At 38.5% G+C, this 15659-nt stretch overlaps 1 protein-coding gene and 1 pseudogene across 1 annotated transcript in view; one reads left to right on the top strand and one right to left on the bottom strand.

The window, feature by feature from the left end:
* Positions 1 to 15659, top strand: part of LOC139186833 (cyclic nucleotide-binding domain-containing protein 1-like) — a 358895-nt gene that overhangs the window by 231332 nt on the left and 111904 nt on the right. The gene's annotated exons all lie outside the window — the stretch shown is intronic.
* LOC109568267 (ornithine decarboxylase pseudogene) lies at positions 3686 to 4429 on the bottom strand (annotated as a pseudogene).

The raw sequence follows: 15659 nt of genomic DNA, 5'->3' as shown, positions 1-15659 counted from the left end.
AAGACACTTATTGATGTTCTTCCCTTGCTCTTCCAAATCTCCTTTCTCAAGTGCCTACACACCGGGGCCTTTGCCTGGCGACTTGTCTGGATTCCCAGGGCCACTCTTCCAGTTAAGCAAGCTCAGGCTGGTCAGAGGGATCTCAAGATCCTTAGAATTTGGAATTCTGAAATCTTTATAATGGACATATTTTCATTCCTAGCACATTTGTCTATTTTTCCTTTCACTGTGCAAAGCAGTTTGATTTTTCTAAGTTAAAAAACTGTTTGGCATGGATAAAGAGCTGTGATTTCTCTCTGTAATACATCTCATAAAGTTGGAGTAAACGGAAGTTGGCCATTCATTCTCCTTGTCAATCACATAAGCTTTGAATCACATAGATGAATTTCAGATTCACTAATTACTGCATTATATTATGATGAGCATGTAACTAAACTTATACTTTTTTTTTTAATTCTACAATTTGGTCGGCGAGGTGTAATAGGTTTTTATACAAAATGTAATGAGTTATTGTGTATCAAGTGCTTAGGATAGTGTCCGATCCTCAGAAGGTAAATAGAGTATACCAAGAGTGTTATTCATTTGGCCCTAGGCTTCATCCCTCTTGGGTCAAACTGCTTGGCGTAAAATATGGAGTCCACACTTTAGCAGTCTGGACTTTGGATAAGTTATGTAACATCTCTCTGGCTCAATTTCCTCTTTTGCTACTAGGGGTTCATAATAAGATCTAGGCTTTAGGTTCATGAGAAGATTAAGTAAGTAAAGCTCTTAGAATGGCTCTAGATAATCCTGAACCCTCAGTAAGGATTTCTGATGAGATGGATTATATAGTATATCAAAATTACTGGCACTGTGCGGTGTTGTCAAAGGTATCGTGGGAACTGGGCGAAGCTTACGCTCAATAGCAGGTATCGCGATTGTTAAGATAAACTGGGGAGCTGGAGAATCGGTCCAAAGACAGATGCCTGTCGTTACACGGTAAAGCCATAAATACTCTGGTATTATATGTAAAGACTTTTTACTCTGAGACGAGTGCCTAGTCTAATCAGTTCATAGCACTACATAACGATCGTCAGCATAATATCAATTTAAGAGTTTACATTAAATAAACTTTCTGGAGTTAAAGAGAGTGAGCAAAAACTAAAACAGAAGCATTCCTTAGCAAACACCTTCATTGTGAAGCAAGTTACATTATGCAGAAAATGACATACCTCATTTCCCACACAATTTAATAGCCTGCCACCTATCATTTAGCAGGATCAAGCTATACATCTTTTATACAATTTGAGGAAGGCTTACGGCAACTCATTACTTCTTTCACTTTTTAAAAAGTTTCTAGTAATCTTTTTTCCTTTGTAGTTAACAAGGTGCTGATCTCTAAGTTTTATAGTACAAACTGAGTGTATGATCTTGCCTGGTTTCCTTGGGTGTTTATTTGCATAGATTATGCAAGGTCAGTATTGAATTCCAAGGAAGCATAGAATCAGTTCTAACAGTACTTGCCGTAATCCTTTCCAGTGCGTGACCCTTCAAATGATATCTTAGAATTCCAAGTGGCCTTTGTTAATTTGAATGAAGTAAAAGACTATTTTTTTTTTAGATTAGTCTAAAAGCTATACTTAAAAAACACACACACACATATATGTTTTTGGAATTTTCCTAAGATATAAAAAAATAGACTGATTCAGAAATTATTCTTCTAGCCCCTACATAAAGCAGAATTAAAGCATTGAGTGTTGACTGACGAAATGCAGCTTGGTGCAGTGGGAGACAGGGCTCTTGGCTGTGGGTGTTCTGTCCTTGTGGCTCTGTGAGGCAGGAGTGGGATGGTAGCTGAAGGAACGCAAACTTCCATGTTTGCCTTCTTCTTGGAGATGGGACCAATCTCTGTCACGCCTTTTAAGGTTGTGTTGCTGGATGAATATCCATTCCATCTGCCATAGGATGAAAATTGCTCTTCTAGACAGTTTCTGATGACCTCTGAAGAGCACCTTCTGCAGTTAACCCCTGGCAGTTGGTCCATTTCTTCCAAGAATCATGGCTGTGCCAGAGCCACCACTAATCTGTTTCCTAAATTACTTATGCATTTCTGGCTGTTGGAGCCTTCTGTGATCAAGCAAGTGAGCTGGGCTACCTTATTACCACCAGTGATATAATAGGACTTACAAATCAAAGTGAGTGCTCATATTTTTAATATGTCAAAAAAACCCTATATACATCCCAACACAAGCAACAATAAGAGAATTCTTCTCCATGCCTTGGGTTCAATGGAGTAGTGTGCTAAGCGAAATACGTCAGATCGAGAAAGACAAAAACCACCCAATCCATCTTATATGTGGAATACAAAGATAACACAACAAATCAAAAGTCAAAAAACAAGCTCATAGATAACAGACAACACATTAGTGGCTGCTGGAGGCAAGAGGTGGGGGTGGAAGAAATGAGTGAAGGGGAATCACAAAGTTAAAAAAAGGAAAAATCAAGACTGATTCACAAGTACATTCACAATTAAAATACATTATAAAAAAAGGTCAACCTAACCAATAATTTAAAAAGGTGAATTTAAAAGTGAGATAGTAGGGGATCTGGATCAAAATGGCAGAGTAGGAAGATCCTGAGCTCATATCGTCCCAAGGACACACTGAAACTGCAACCGCATATAAGACAACCATCTCTGAGACCAACCTGAAGACTAGCAGAACAGATTTCCTACAACTGAGGATATAAAGACAAGGCCACATCTGGAGGGGCAGGAGGGCCAGAGATGTGGTCGAGTCAGAATCCACACCCCAGGTGCAGTGACCCCAAAGCAGGAGGGTTATGAAAGCTGCAGAGGTCCCCCAAGGAACGAGACCTCTAACTGACCCCATGCTGGGATCCTTACCTGGGGAAACTTGCACTGGAAGATGAGTCCCCATAATCCTGCCTTTGAAAACCACGGGGTGTATATTTGGGAGAGCCTGAGAGCTGTAGGAAGCCCAGACTCTGCTCTTGATTCATACATAATCGCTTCAAGGCCCAGCACAGGGGCCATAGCTTGAAAAGCATTAGAATGAAGGGGAGATCCATTTGCTAATTTCAGGAAGTGAGCCAGAAAGGCAGAGATCTGCTGGGACTTTCTCCAGGGACAAAAATGCTAGCAGGCTCCTTTTTGTTGTTGTTTCATACTGATCAGTCCTTCCACTTAGCTGGCCTGGTGCTGGTGGGCACCTTTTTCTCACTCTCCATCAAGGTAACTAACACCACGTGTTTAGCCCCAGCCCAGAATTCCTCTGAGGACCATCTCACCATACCGCTCACACTAGCCTCGAAAGCGCCTCCCACCCCCACTCCACCGGGCAGGCCACGCTGACCAGGACCAGTGCGCCTTCAAAGTGGCTCCTGCTCCAGGTAGCCAACCTTTCTCCACTTAGTGGGAGCCTCTGCCAGCGTGAATCTCCCTCCAGAGTAGCTCCTGGCTTCTGGGACGCCAGCCCCCGCACCAGAGTTCCAGTACAGGTGTTATCGGATCTTGCAGCCAGTCCAGGGGCCAGTTCTGTGTTGTCAGCACACGTGCAGCAGTAGAAGCCAGGCCTGACAGACAACCATGTTGGAGGGGCCAGTCTCCCCCAGCTGCACAGTAGCAGTAGTTGCGGTTAAGCCTTGGAGCCAACCCCACCCATCAGCCTGCCTGAGGCAACCATAGCTAAACCACAACACTCTGAGATTCAGGAAAGCCGCCACCAGTATACAGCAAATACATTGAAATCAGCCAGCTGCCACGTCAAAGACACAGCAGGCACCAGAGATGGCCTGGCTGAAGGTCTCAGGATCAGCACAGACATTTTCCATGTGGAAGCTGACATCAATGACATCAATACTTAGCTCTTTTGCGCATTCCTAAAGAAGCCTGCTAGTTTTGACTCTGGGGCCAAATTTCATACTGAGGTGGCAGACTGCTTTGGAATCATCGGTGGCAACCCACAAAACTGACTTTGCCTTTGGATATGCCCTGGCAACTTTTATCAGCTCAACTTCATTATCAAAAGTCGTCATCTGGATTCCATTATTGGCAGCATACTTAATCTGAGACACTTGCTTATAAGAATTCACATAGATAATCCTTTCTATGGAGGCACCACGAGACTCTGCACCAGTTGTATCCCAGTCATGCTGGCACAGTCAAATCTTATTCCAGTGGAAGCTCGGGTCTTCACTGTGGTTCTGCTCTCATTGCACTTGACTGCATTAAAGGGGATGACCAGCAGAAGAGCTTTCAACCATCTCAATTATTTCTTTAGAATGTCTTCCTGGTCTGCCACGTAGAAAGCATCCTTATCATCAAAACAAGAAATTTCTTTTTTTTTTTTTTTTTGGTCCAGAATGTCTTTGCAGTAAAGCCTTTGATCAGGAAATGGCAGTCAAACTGTTCACTACCAAAGTTGTTCATAGTTGCTTGATGTCTTTCTGAAACACAGCAAAAACGAAAACTAAGAAATTTTAAAGACATTATTGCCAGCTTTTCACAAAAGCAGTTCTCCAGGAATTTCGAGTCCCACTGAAGATGCATGTGCCCTCAGTGCAAGGGAGGGAGTATTCTGACAAACACAGAATTCGTGGTTCATCTTAGAAGGCATGGGTACACCAGGCCGGCCCCACAGAGATGCAGGACCACAGGCTGCCCACTGCTCCGTCTCTGCTCCCATCAGCTCCTCATCCAGCCACTGCCCGCAGAGGGCTGCAAGCCCAAGCTGGCGCTGCAGGGCTGGCAGAGAGGTGTTGCTGGTGGACGCTGAGGAGACTGAACCTAAAGGGACTTTGGATGGACAAGAAAAGGCCATAACTGGAAATAAGAAAACAAGGAAAGAAGACTATCTCACTGATAAAAGCATATATACAGAAAAGGTAGTGGATCAACCATCTATAAATTGAGCATGACATTTAAAAGACAAACAAGTAAAATCATTATACCTAAAATAGTTATGAGATACACACAAAAAATGCAAAATAAGACACCAAAAGCATTAAATGATGGGGGAGGGCAGTAGAAAGTTGCTGCTTTGACAATGCACACAGATTAAATGACTATCAACTTGAAAATATATTGCTATACACATAGGTTGTTATATATGACCTTCATGGCAACCAGAAACCAAAAACCTATAACAGATGTGCAAAAAATAAAGGAAAAGAAATGTAAACATAGCATTAAAGAAAGTCCTCAAATCACAACGGAAGATAAAAGGAAACAGAAAGGGAGAGAGTAGAGCTGCAAAACCAATCAGACTACAAAGGACAAGCTGTAAATAATTACATTTGCTGTGCTTGATCATGTCTGACTCTGGGACCCCATGGACTGCAGCCCGCCAGGCTTCTCTGTCCATGGGATTCTCCAGGCAAGAACACAGGAGTGGGTTGCCATGCCCTCCTCTAAGTGATCTTCCCACCAGGGATCGAACCAAGGTCTTTGTATTGCAGGTGGATTCTTTACCATCTTAGCTACCAGGGAAGCCCAAGTATACTGGAGTGGGTAGCCTCTCTATTCTCCAGGGAAACTTCCAAACCCAGGAATTGAACTGGGGTCTCTTGCAGGAGACCAGCTGAGCTACCCAGGAAGCCCAAATAATTACATAACTATCAACAATTGCTTTAGATGTAAATAGAATAAGTACTCCAATCAAAATACATAGGGTAGATGAATGGATAAAAAAAAATAAGTAGCTTTTGTTATTTTGAAGTGTTTTTATACTCCTTTATTTTTACACAAATAGTAGTATAAAACTCATTTCCAAAATTGATTTTATATTTTTCTAAAATATGACACCTAAATACATAAATACATTGTTTATCATAGGTATAAACAACAGAAGCATGGAAAAAGCACAAAGAACTTTGTATAGTACATTTTCTTCAGCTCTAGCTTTATCAAGAAACAGTGCTCATCAACACCATCTGAAAATGAAAGACATTATAAAAGGTATATGGATATGCTCCATGACTTCATTTGTAGCAAAGTGACTTTTATCATGAGGGTCAAAATTGACTATGTTCTTGAATTATCAATATATTCTTCTAGAACAATGTTGTTAACAACTTAAAGCAGTAGTCATGATGTTTTAAAATTATTAACAAATGTATACATTATCCAATAGTCAATCTTTACTTAAATCACTTTAAGTCAGAATATAAACCTGTAAAGGAATCTCTGCATAGTAGAATTAGTAAGACGTTGTCAAACAACTAAATTATGGGAAGACTCCTAAACTAGATGAGGCTTCATTTAAAGTTTTCTCTAAGCAGAGATTTTTAACCAGAGGCAAGGTCTTATGACAATTACAAAATCCAGAATGTGTTATAATGGAGATCAATATTTAATGATTGAACTATCTGTGTAGTTCCTTAATTCAAGCATCTTGTTTCTAGGAACTGGTTTAGCTGCTCTAACAAAGAGATCCTAAAATACAGTGAATTACATAACTTAAGCTTTATTTTATTTGCTTGTGTAACAGGCTAGAGAAGTTTAGGCTGGCAGGAGCCTCAGCTTCAGCAAGATATTCAGGAGCTAAATTTGCTTTCATCATGTTACTTGCCATCTCACATATATATAACCCTCCATATATATCTGCAAGGGGAAATGTAAGAGTGGAAGGGGAGGGAGAACAATTTCCTCTTTATGCATGTAATCAGGAATTATCCACATCACCTTCTTTCACTATACTTTGGCAAGAGTTTACACTTGACACAGTCAGCTGCAAGGGAGGCAGCTACTGCGCAGCTAAAACTTGCAGGGAATTCTATTACAAAAGGTAGAAGGGGAGGCTGAGAGTGACAGACAATCTGCAGTCACCCCTATGCTTTTTCATGACAATATAAGGTAGAAGGTATCAGAAAAGACTAGTTACATGACAAAATACACATGACCTGCTTAGTTAGAAGAAAACTCAGAGAATATTGAGCAAACTAATAATTGAATGCACATAAAAGCAGCCTAGACTTCCAAAAATAATAAAGATAGAGAATTTTAAAATTGTTAGAGACACTTTATTGAAGAACTGGAAATTCTAAATCAGTTTCTACAGCACAGAGTGTAACTTATTCAGACAATGTATTATTTTCAGGTATGCCTTACCAAGTAACTTGGCAAATCTAACTACATATCCACTTCCAAGTACAGAAAAAAATAAAATAAAACCTATTATGGACACAATAATATTTTCATTGGTTTATACAGAACACTGTAAAGCTCTGGAGTACAAAATTTAAAGGCCAAAATGTGACGAAAGCATTTTGTGCAGTGTGTGTGCGCAGTCATTCAGTCACATCTGACTCTGCAACTCATGGACTGTAGCCTGCCAGGTCCACTGTCCATGGAAATTTCCAGTCAAAAATACTGCAGTTGGTTGCCATATTTTTCTCCAGGGGATCCTTCTGACCCAGGGATCAAACATGCATCTTTTGTGTCTCCTACATTGGCAGGAGGGTTCTTCAGAACTAGCACCGCCTGGGGAGCCACAGAGCAGCATGTTATCAGATTACAAAACAGTTTCATACTTGGGTCTTGGTCGAAGTGTTGCTCTGTAAAGGGTCTCTTTATGGAGTTAATTCAGATATGCTGAGTGTTCAAACACATTGCAGGGTCTTTCTACAACAAAATATTAGACATCCCCCCTCTTTTATTTTATTTTTTTTTTGACCTACAACATTATGTTAGTTCGTGTACAAAACACAGTGGTTTTATATCCACATGCATCTAAAAATGGGAATTCCCAGGTGGCACTCGTGGTAAAGAAGACACCTGCCTGTGCAGGAGACATAAGAGCCACAGGTTCAATCACTGGGTCGGGAAGATCCCATGGAGAAGGAAATGACAACCTTTCCAGTATTCTTGCCTAGAGAATCCCATGGACAGAGGAGCCTGGAGGGCTAAAGCCCATGGGGTCACAAAGAGTCAGACACAACTGAAGTGACTTTAGCACACAAAATGATCATCGTGATGAGCCTAGTCATCTGTCACTACACACAGATGTTACAGAATTATTGACTATATTCTCTGCACTGTACATTTTGTATCCATGGCTCATTTATGTTGTAACAAAATTTGTACCTCTTAATCTCCCTCACAGATTGATTTCTCTCCTTCCCATACTGATCTTTCTTGACAACCACCTGTGTCTTCTGTGTATCTATGACTTTGTTTCTGTTTGATTATGTTTATTCATTTGTTTTGTCTTTTAGGTTCCACATAAAAGTGAAATCACATAAGATTTGCTTTTCTTTGACATTTCACTTAGGTCAATATCTTCTAGGTGCATTCATATTGTCACAAATGGCAGGATTTCATTCTTTTTATGGTTAAGTAATGTTCCAGTGCTTATTTACATGGACTGTATAGTCCATGGGATCACAGAGTCGGACATGACTGAGATTTTCACTCCACTTCATATAAATATTTACACACACACACACACACGTATAGAAATGGGATTTCAAAAAAATTTACTTCTGCTTCACTGACTACACTAAAATCTTTGACTGTGTGTATCACAACAAACTGTGGAAAATTCTTAAAGAGATGGGAATACCAGACCACCTTACATGTCTCCTGAGAAACCTGTATACAGGTCTAGAAGCAACAGTTAGAACTGGACATGGAATAATGGACTAGTTCAAAATTGGGAAAGGAGTACATCAAGGCTGTATGTTTTCATCCTGATTATTTAAATGCAAAGTACATCATGCAAAATGTCGGACTGGGTGAATCACAAGCCAAAATCAGGATTGCCAGGAGAAGTATCAACAACCTCAGATATGCAGATGACACCACTTTAATGGCAGAAGTGAAAAGGAGCTGAAGAGCCTCTTGATGAAAGTGAAAGAGGAGAGTTTTTACTGGCTTAAAACTCAGTACTCAGAAAACTAAGATCATGGCATCTGGTCTACCAAGGTCCACATAGTCAAAGCTATGGTTCTACCAGCAGTCATGTATGGATGTGAGATTTAGACCATAAAGAAGGCTGAAAGCCAAAGAACTGATGCTTTCAAACTGTGGTGCTGGAGAAGACTCTTGAGATTCCCTTGGGCAGCAAGGAGATCCAACCAGTCCATCCTAAAGGAAATCAAAGCTAAATATTCATTGGAAGAACTGATGCTGAAGCTGAAGATCCAAACTTTGGCCACCTGGTGTGAAGAGCTGACTCATTGGAAAAGACTGTGATGCTGGGAAAGAATGAAGGAGGGAGGAGAAGGGGACGACGAAGGGTGAGATGGTTGGATGGCATCACCGACTGGATGGACATGGGTTTGAGCAAACTCCAGAGATAGTGAGGGACAGGGAAGCCTGGTGCGATGTAGTCCATGGGGTGGCAGAGAGTCAGGCACGACTTTGCAACTGAAGGACAACTACAACAATATAAATATCCCACCTCTTCTTTATCTGTTCATTTATTGATGGACTCTTAGGGTGTTTATATGTCTTGCAAAAAGTGCTGCAGTGAACACAGAGATGGGTATATCTTTTAAAATTAGTGTTTTCATTTTCTTCAGATAAATACCCAGAAGTGGAATTGTTGGATTAGATTGTAACTTATTTTGAAAACTTTGAGGATACTTGAATACTGCTTTCCATAGTGGCTGCGCCAATTTACATCCCCATTAAGGGGGATATGAACATATTCACTCAGGAATAGGATTTTTTTTCTGAGTCTAAGCTAAAGTAGGTATTGCATAAAAGGAAATAAGCCAAGAAAAAACATATACTTACCACAGGAATATTAAAAAAAAAAAATCCTTAAACACTGACCCACATTGTAGAAACTCAATGAATATTTTAAATTAAATTTTAATGCTTAATATTGTTCAGTATGCTAAAGTTGCAAGGAAATTTATAAATTATTTAGAAGAATTTGAGTAATCAAATTGATATAGTTAAGTTGCAGGTCTGGAAATTAAAATTTCTGATTTTTCATAATTTTAACTTCTTTCTCAAATTTTAATCTTGACTCATAGAAGTCCCACAGTTTTAAGACTCTGTGGACAATTTTTACTGGGACTTCAATATTAATGTTTAATAAAAACAATCCACATTTCTATTCAAATTTCTTGTTATTTTTGGGTAAGTAAGTTATTACTTACCCAAAACAGGTTGCAAACCGAAGAATCATTCTGAAATCCTGTTTCCTAGCATGCAAAACTAACAAGTCACCAAATTATGTCTGACTTTTCTTTGTAGTACTGTTTCTTATTTATGCACATTCACCTAGTTTCTTTGCTATTATGTATTTGGATTGTGAAAAAGGCTGAGCACCGAAGAATGGATGCTTTTGAACTGTGGTGTTGGAGAAGACTCTTGAGAGTCCCTTGGACTGCAAGGAGATCCAACCAGTCCATTCTGAAGGAGATCAGCCCTGGGGTTTCTTTGGAAGGAATGATGCTAAAGCTGAAACTCCAGTACTTTGGCCACCTCATGCAAAGAGTTGACTCATTGGAAAAGACCTGATGCTGGGAGGGATTGGGGGCAGGAGGAGAAGGGGATGACAGAGGATGAGATGGCTGGATGGCATCACTGACTCAATGGACGTGAGTCTGGGTGAACTCCAGAAGTTGGTGATGGACAGGGAGGCCTGGTGTGCTGCGATTCATGGGGTCACAAAGAGTCGGACATAACTGAGTGACTGATCTGATCTGATCTGATCTGATGATATAATTATTGTAAACAAATTCATAGCCACACTTTTATTTCCTAGCTATAACTTTCTGCAAGTGAAATTTCTAAGTCAAAGGTTATAAACTTGTAAAATGAAATAAATTTTTAGCCATTGGGAGATTACATAAAGAAATTAACTGTGACCTTTCTTCATGCTCTGCATCCAGGTACTGAACTGTCTTTTTTGACATCTCCTACTTAGCATACTCAAAATAGAACTCTCGGTTTTTACTGCCCACCTGCCTCACTGTCAATGACTCTAGAGTTATTTTCCATTTCCTTCTCTCACCATACGTCAGATCAAGATTCACTGAAGTGACAAATGTAAGCATTATATTTAATAATTTCTGTCCCTTTCACACCACATGTTGGTAAGTCTTTTTAGGTTTGTCTCCAAAATACATCTTGATTTTGTCTGCTTCATTCCATTCACACTGACATCAGTCTCTGATCAACTTGCCACCTGGATACTGTGATAGCCTCCTTTGTAGATTCTTGGACTCTGCTACTTCTGCCTTCTAGTCTGTTATATACACAGCTGCCAGAATGCTCTTTTCAAAGCACAAACTGAATTGCATTGGCTCTCCAGTTAAATCTGCTTACTGATGTACCATTTCTCTTCTAGTAAAATCTAAAACAAAACAATTAAAAGAAAACTAAACTTAACAAGTCCACGAGTGACTTGGGGGACCTGGTCCTGCCCACTCTTTTGAAAGTCAGCTCTTCTCATTCTTCTTTGGTGCTCCAGTCTCTGGTCAGCTTCTCTTCTCTTCCTCAGGATTTCTGATCTTTGCGAGTGTGCTTCTTTCTTTTATTTTTCTTTTTTTTTTTAGTGTGTGGTTGCTTTACAATGCTGTGTTAGTTTCTGCTGGACAAGAGAAGCAGCTATATGTATATATGTATCCCCTTCCTCTTGGGTCTCCCTCCCCAAAATCCTTCTTAGTAATAAAAAAATAAAGATTTAATGCATTATTATATACTCTGTTGAAAAAGGAAAAATGCATTTTGTTGGGGGTGGGTATGCAGGGCTCCCGACACTGGTCGTTCACCGGAAACTTCTCTTAAGAGACGAATATTTAAGGGTAGACAGAAATATAAGGAAGAGCCATCCATAAGTTTTTGTGACAAGAATTGTTGGAAAATAAGCTTATTTCCATTTGGGCAGCCCTTTTCCAACTATTCTTGCTGCAAAAATTTATGGGTGGCTCCTCCTCATACTTCTGTTTATCCTTAAATATTCTTCTCTGAGAGAAGTTTCCCATTGACAACCAATGTCAGGATCTCTGTATCTGCACCACACACACACACAATATTTTTCCCTTTTCAACAGAGTATATAATTATGTATTTAATGTTTATTTTTTATTACTAAGAGAATCACAGCCCATGCTCAGTCTATCATTTTTAACAAAATCTGTAAAGTCATTTTCTTAAGCTTAAATTCAGTAGCTGTTATGTGATCTTATAAAATATTTTAAGTTTTTGGTAGCATAAATAATGCATGCTCTTTGTGAAAAAAATCAGTATTATTTGGAAACATTAGGCATAAAACATATTTACCTTAAATCCCACAACTTTGATATTATCACCATTAACATTTCTGTGACCACTCATTCAAATATGTCTTTAATATCATATTCAAACATATTTATGCTTTTATAAAGAGAAATGAAAACATACATGCTTTGTATGGACATTTATTGTAAACTGTCATTTAAAAATTTGGCTTCTTTCCACCTTTTCTCCTTAAATATGATTAAAAAAAATACTAACACATTGCTATATAGATATTTATATGATCAGAAAGATTTATTATTATTTTACAATATTGTGATAATACTGAGGCACTTTGGATTGCTTTTCTCAATTACCTTCTATATCATGAAAATGTTGCCAGCTTTATGGTTATAGAGTTAATTCTGTGTAATGTATCTCTAGTATTTCTAACAGCAATCTCCCAGTTGAGAGGCATATTCTATGAACTAGGCTACAGTAATCATCCTTGTGATGTTGCTTAAGGGTGAATTTAAAATTTAGATTTGGAAATCTGACTTAAGAACTCATTAACCTAATATGTCTGGTGTACTATAACCTGCATTTTTTGTTTTTGAGGTAGAATATTTCAATTTATAGTTAAAGCTTTTCAGTCTTGTTTTGTCGGTGATACTTATCAATGTACCTGGGATTGACAGGGCTGGGATTCAGAGGAGGTGCCAGAGCATGTGCCAAAAATCTCAGTAGTCAAGATAAAATATTTTTAATGCAAAAATTTTGAAAAATAAAAATAAATGCAAAATTCTATGATGAACAAAATATCAGAATTTTAAATAGATGTGTTTTCTTGATTTATTTTATGATTCTTCATTTTTATTCAATGACAAGTACTGTTATTTTCAATCTGCTCACAGTTTCTGAACCACTGGGTGATCAGGTCCCTACTAGGTGGATTTATGAAGGCTGACAATGGTGTGTGACAATGGTGTGTGAACAGATTAAGCAATGCAGGGTTTTATATTCACTCATGGGTTTTATTATAGACTTTTTAATTAACATTTTCCACTTGACTCAAAATATGGGAGGTATTTTGGTAAGTCTACATACACGGGGCATTTTTTTTTTTTTTTTGCTTCTGTTTCCAATTTAGCTCCACATGACAGTTCTAGATGAAAATATTGTGATTTACTCATCTAGAAAATGTCATTATATTTCTTCATTATGTTCCCTTAGTCTTCAATTATTTGAATATCTAGTTCAGTAATAAGCTTAATTAAATCATGCTTGCACTGAATTCAGTCTGTCAAAGATTAAGTCAGTTTGTTAACTTAGGTTAAAATTTACTTTTTTATCATTCTTACATTAATATTTACTGACTTTTCAGCTTTAAATGAATATTTGCAGTACAAAATACAGAAGATATTACTGGTTTCTTCTTATTATTGCTGCATTCATAAATTATGAAAAATAAAGATAACCATAAACAATAGTCAATTTTTAAAAGTGTTATCTCTCTATTCTCATGTAGAATGGCAGGACAGAGGAAAATGATCTCTGGCTTAAGCTGTATCTGACACTGACGCTATCAGTATTATCTTGAAATCTGAGGCTACTCATGTTCATTAAATAATAAGAAAACCAACTATTGGAATTTACAGTGCTGCTGTTATATTACATGAAACAGTATAAGTGAAACTGTTTTGAAAATGTCAAAATGCTATTCAAATTATTCTTGAATGCTATTAACTATGCTATTCTTGAATGCTAATAATTATTCAAATGCTATTATAATTATTCTTATCATGTATATTCATTTTTTTCCATAGAGAGAGAAGGAAACATTATAGGGATATAAAATGGAAGTAAAAATGTAAAAGGGAGTACTTAAGAAGTAATTGTCATGACCCAAATTGTAACAGCATGGCTAGTTCTGCTACTTCCTCAGAATATACTCTTGCTATGAAAACGGTTTTTTCCTAAGAACCTCACAATGTTGAAAATCATTTTATGAAATCATTGTTCCAATGGAGAGAAAGATTGAGATTTAGAGAATTTTACCCTCAAAATAATGGAGTTTTTTTTTCTATAGTAACTTCAATATGGAATTATTTTAAATAGCAAAATTTCTTAATTCTAAATCTTACCATGTTACTGAGCAAAGCCAATGCTGATAATGAAGAATATGGTTTTTCTTTTCCCAAAACCATGGTCAAAATATTAACACAGTGCGGCTTATCATTCTTATTACACACTTTATAAAAACACATGGCACAAAGTTTTACTACTCATACATCTTAACATCCTTTTTTAATCACCAGTATTTAATCAACCAGTATTAATGAGATAATGCAATTCATATTCCTTAATTAATTGATACTATAGTAAATAAAGTTATAAAGTCTTATACTGTAGTAGAATTGAATGTATTATAAAAATAGCTTTCTAGTATATTAGAAAGAAGACAGCTCTGAGAATAATTATAACAAACAAATGGTTTGGATTTATATTGAATGAATTTGGGTAGTTGTTGAAGCAGAGACATTACTTTGCAGACAAATATCCATATAGCCAAAGCTATGGTTTTTCCAGTAGTCATGTGCAGATGTGAGAATTGGACCATAAAGAAAGCTGAGCACTTAAGATTTGATGCTTTCAAACCGTGGTTTGGAGAAGACTCTTGAGAGTCCCTTGGACTGCAAGGAGATCCAACCAGTCCATCTTTAAGGAGATCAGTCCTGAGTGTTCATTGGAAGGACTGACATTGAAGCTGAAACTCCAATACTTTGGCCACCTGATGCAAAGATCTGACTCATTTGAAAAGACGCTGAGGGCAGGAGGAGAAGGGGACGACAGAGGATGAGATGGTTGGATGGCATCACCAACTCAATGGACATGTGTTTGAGAAAGCTCCAGGAGATGGTGAAGAACAGGGAAGCCTGGAGTGCTGCAGTCCATGGGGTCACAAAGACTCAGACACGGCTGAGCAACTGGATAACAGCAACAAGAAGGTATACAGAGAAGATATAACTGCAATGTGGTAATGATAAATATTAAAGCAAAATTCACTTGCTTTACACAAATTGATAGTCATGCTGCTGCTACTGCTAATTCGCTTCAGTCGTGTCTGACTCTGCGCTACCCCATAGACGGCAGCCCACCAGGCTCCCCCGTCCCTGGGATTCTCCAGGCAAGAACACTGGAGTGGGTTGCCATTTCCTTCTCCAGTGCATGAAAGTGAAAAGTGAAAGTGAAGCCGCTCAGTCGTGGCCGACTCAGCGACCCCATAGACGGCAGCCTACCAGGCTCCTCCGTCCATGGGATTTTCCAGGCAAGAGTACTGGAGTGGGTCACCATTGCCTTCTCCGTGATAGTCATGAGGCCTGAAAATAATTTGGGGAATTTATTAGCAGCAGAAGTAGCTAAGGAACATGTGAAATAATTCATTGTGCTCAGTTGCTAAGTCACATCTGACTCTTGGCAAGTCC

The sequence above is a fragment of the Bos indicus genome, chromosome 14, assembly GCF_029378745.1.
Source record: "Bos indicus isolate NIAB-ARS_2022 breed Sahiwal x Tharparkar chromosome 14, NIAB-ARS_B.indTharparkar_mat_pri_1.0, whole genome shotgun sequence".
NCBI lineage: Eukaryota > Metazoa > Chordata > Mammalia > Artiodactyla > Bovidae > Bos > Bos indicus.
Note: the sequence above shows the minus strand (reverse complement) of the source record. Positions and strands in the feature narration are given on the sequence as shown.